Source organism: Gossypium hirsutum, chromosome D08 (assembly GCF_007990345.1).
Source record: "Gossypium hirsutum isolate 1008001.06 chromosome D08, Gossypium_hirsutum_v2.1, whole genome shotgun sequence".
Lineage (NCBI taxonomy): Eukaryota > Viridiplantae > Streptophyta > Magnoliopsida > Malvales > Malvaceae > Gossypium > Gossypium hirsutum.
Window position 1 is genome coordinate 24,748,549 of NC_053444.1, and position 4,134 is coordinate 24,752,682.

General features: G+C 32.4%; 1 non-coding gene across 1 annotated transcript; it reads right to left on the minus strand.

Moving 5' to 3' along the window:
* Positions 1-1,782: 1,782 nt before the first annotated feature.
* Positions 1,783-1,889, minus strand: LOC121220563 (small nucleolar RNA R71). Its single transcript, XR_005917780.1, has one exon. It is a non-coding gene; the product is annotated as a small nucleolar RNA R71 (small nucleolar RNA).
* Positions 1,890-4,134: the final 2,245 nt, after the last annotated feature.

Genomic DNA, 4,134 nt, shown 5'->3' on the forward strand with positions numbered 1-4,134 from the left:
CAGAGTTTTGAGCGGTTGATATTAACGGGAATTTTAGAAATTGAATCTGAGATAGCGCAGATATATAGAGTTATTGAAAGATTATGATTTGATTATCGGTTATCATTTGAGTAAAAGTTGTTATGACGACTGAATTCCTGAGCCAAAAATCTCTAAAAGTTGTAAATACTCACCTAATATAAGAATATAATGGTTCTATTATCGTCGAGATGAGAGTTAAAATTGTTACTTCTTCAAAAAATTCTAGAGTTCCAAATAAAACAATTTGAATTTGTTATCTAAAGGGGAGCAGATTCAAAATGGTCAAACTATTGTTTTTAATATGGGTAGTAATGATAGTCTGTATTTTCAAAATTGGATGTGTATCGAACGGTTATAAGGCTAAAAGAGATGTTATGCGGGAAGCCCATAACAACATTTATTCGATACATCTGAGTGGTAACAAAATATATAATGACTTGAAATAAAATTACTAGTGGTAAAAAATGAAATGAAAAATATTTGAATTTGTATCGAGATGTTTGGTTTGTTAGCAAGTAAAAGCCGAGCATCAGGTTTCGTTAGGTTGGCTACAGTCTATTAAGATTTCTGAGTGCAAATGGGAATGTGTTACAATGAATTTCATATCGACATTACTGTTATCTTTGAAAAAGAAAGATTCAATTTAGATAATTATTGACAAATTAATGAAAACAACTCACTTTATTCGTTTGAGAAGCTAGCTGAGTTATACGTTTATGAGATTTGTTAGATTGCATGGCATGTCGTTATATATATTATTACTGACTATGATCTGAGGTTTACTTCCATGCTTGGAGTAAGTTACATGAGACCATGGGCTACCATTATTTCTTTGCATGTTCTTCTTTCCTGTTTAATTTAATTTTAGTTCATTCATCTCTTGGGTACGATCTTCAGAATACTTTTGTATTTTGTTGTAATTTAAAACTATATTACAATTTGACCTATATACTTGCAGTACAACACAATTATTTATATTAGTTTGCATTGTTTATGTGTACACTGAGGAGCAGTCAGGTTGTTGGCACCGTTGCCTGAGAGGTATTGGTTCTTAGGATTGAATTAGTTAGTAGTAATTGCATGCTTAGGAAGATAAGTAGCGAATTCTAATATTATAGATACATCATTTTTTATTTCTTTTCAACTATAAAATTTATTTTAAGTTAATTTTTACTATTTAATTTGGTTATTTTCTTGGTGGTGGTGTTTCGCAGTGTATGACTTGAAGAAAGAACAAGCTCCTTCCGTTTGATCCTAAACCTGAAAGAACATTACACAATACAAAAGGAATAATTCCAAGGGAAGAGCCACCATACATTGATCAATCATGAGAAAATCCACATTTTGAGGAACAACAAGATCAAATTCCACAACTCGAAGAGCAGATGGCAAACCGTGCATTGAGAGACTATGTCATGCCCAATTTGGATGTTGTGCGAGGTAGCATCAATAGACCGACAATCACCACCAATAAATTTGAAATAAAATTGGCCATGATCCAGATGATTCAGAGTAATCTATAGTTTTAGGGATCGATGAACTAAGACTCGAACCGGCATCTTAAGTAATTTCTAACTTTATGTGATACTTTCAAATATAATAGGGTATTCGATGATGCTATTTCTCTTAGCCTCTTCCCTTTTTCATTATGTGATGACGCATTTATGTGGTTAGATTCGTAGGCTGTAGATTCAATAACAACTTGGGAGGAGTTTTTGTAATCGATTTTTGATAAAGTATTTTCCATCAAGCAAGACGATGATACTGAGAATGGGTATTGCCAATTTTCAACAACTTGAAGGTGAGACACTCTATGAGGCATGAGAGCGCTTTAAGCTAATTTTGCATAAGTCCCTTTATCATGGTTTTCAAGATTGGCTGCAGTTATAGACTTTCTACAATGGGTTGGATGGGATTTTGAGGTCTAGTGTCGATAGAGCGTCTGCTGGGGTATTTATGTCTAAAACTTATGTTGAGGTGGCCAACTCATAGAGGATATGACAATAAACTCATATATATGGCCAATCGATCAATTCACATATAAATCTAGATCATCAACTATGAATGCAGTCAATGGGGAGGATAAGTATCAATAAATCTTCAAGAGGCTTCATCACCTGAAGTTAATGCAAATAGATCTCAATTTTCTAACCAATATCATTTTGAGGGTAATCACATAGGTAGACATAGTGGAATCGTAACATAGGGAAATTATTCAAAGAATCAACATGAAGAGGTTAACTATATGGGAAATATGGGTGGTAATCCCTATTCTGATACTTACAACCCTTTGTGGTGAGATCACCGTAATCTTAATGAGGTAATAAGCATGGAACCTCCAACCAAGAGGTTGGTAATTTTAACCAACCTAAGAAAGTACCTCCTGTTGGATCTAGTGTCCTAAGTGTAGTATTTTCGTCTATATACATTTGTATTTTTTTGAACAGATTGGTTTAATAAAATTATTCATGAACGACATTAATACCCTTTGAATATTGTCCTCAATGGTTTTTGCATGTAAAGAAAAATTGAAGAAAATATTAGCTCACTAGTTGTCTAATGTTTAACTAATACTAAGCGATACTACAAGGTCGGATCATAATACGACAAACCTAAATATGTCTTTAGTCTAATTGGAAATGAGAAAACTTATTGAAAGACTAATATGTCGTCTATCAAGTACAATTAGGGAGATGCTTTGTCTTGAGTATCAGAGCAGATGACTCCCAAAAGATAGAGACATAAATGTGGTTGTTTGGACTATGAAAGTGTACAAGTCAGGCATACATAGTCCATCATCCATCAGGATTTAGTTATGTCATACTATGAACGTCACAGGTGAGTAAATCTATAAACGAATTCAGGATCTATTCTTCTTGGGTCCAATATGATGTATTATCAGTTTAGTCAATCATATCTATGTCTTTATCTTCTAGACTTGATAGATGACATATTAGTCCCAAGACAAAGCATCTCCTCTATTAGACTTGATAGACAACATATTAGTCTTTCAATCAGTTTGCTCATTTCTGATTAAACTAAGGACATGTTTACGTTCATTTCCTAATATAAGTCACACTTCCGTATTACGATATGACCATGTAATATCGCTTAGTATTAGTTTAAACATTAGACAGCCAATAAACAACATTTGCTTCTATTTTGCTTTGCGTGCAAAAATCATATGAGGAAAATCATGCAAAGTATATTAATGTAATCAATGGAGTTTTTTATTCATCAATTTTTTGAAAAAATTACAAGTTTACAAATGAATATACTACACTGAGGGCACCAGATCCAATAAGATTATGACATTTGGTTCAAGTCTAGTGTTAGATTATCTCTAATGGTTTTTGCAAATGCTAACTGGGTATTGGATCTTGATGATCGAATATCAACCATAATGTATTGCTTATTTTTCTATAGTAATCTTGTTTCTTAGTGTGCTAAAAAGCAGTCAATTGTTTCCATGTCAGTAGCTGAGGCTAAATACAGAAGTGTAGCCTATGCCACAATAGATATTCTTTGGTTGCAATCCTTATTAAGTAAGTTACAAGTGAAGTTGGATGATGTACATTTTTCTTAGAGTGATAACTCAAGCATAGTGGTTGTTGCAACCAACCCAATCATGCATTATGAGTTCAAGCATATTGAGCTTGACTTATTTTTTGTTCAAAAAAAAGTTTTAGTTGGCCAGTTAATAGTCGGTCAAATACTAGCATAAGATCAACTAGATAATATATTAACCAACCTTTGTCAACTTCTGCATTTTGTAGCATCAAGAGGAAGCTAGGAATTGTCAACATTAGGAATCACTTACAAAATAAGGGAGTTGTCTAAGAAGAGTGTCTGATGGGTGAATATTAGAGTAATAATTACTGTTGATTTTTATATATGTTGACTTTGTCCATTTTTTTTATCATATGTCAGTTTTGTTTCTATTTTAGGTTTTTATTAGAATTTTTAAATCTTAATTGTTGTAATTTGTTTTGTTTAGATTTAGTTATAGAGGAAATTAGCATAGGTTGTTTATTAATGCTAATCACACTCATAATTGGTCTATATTTCTTGTATAAATTCAAATCGTTCTTGATAAGAAATATTAGACCTGTA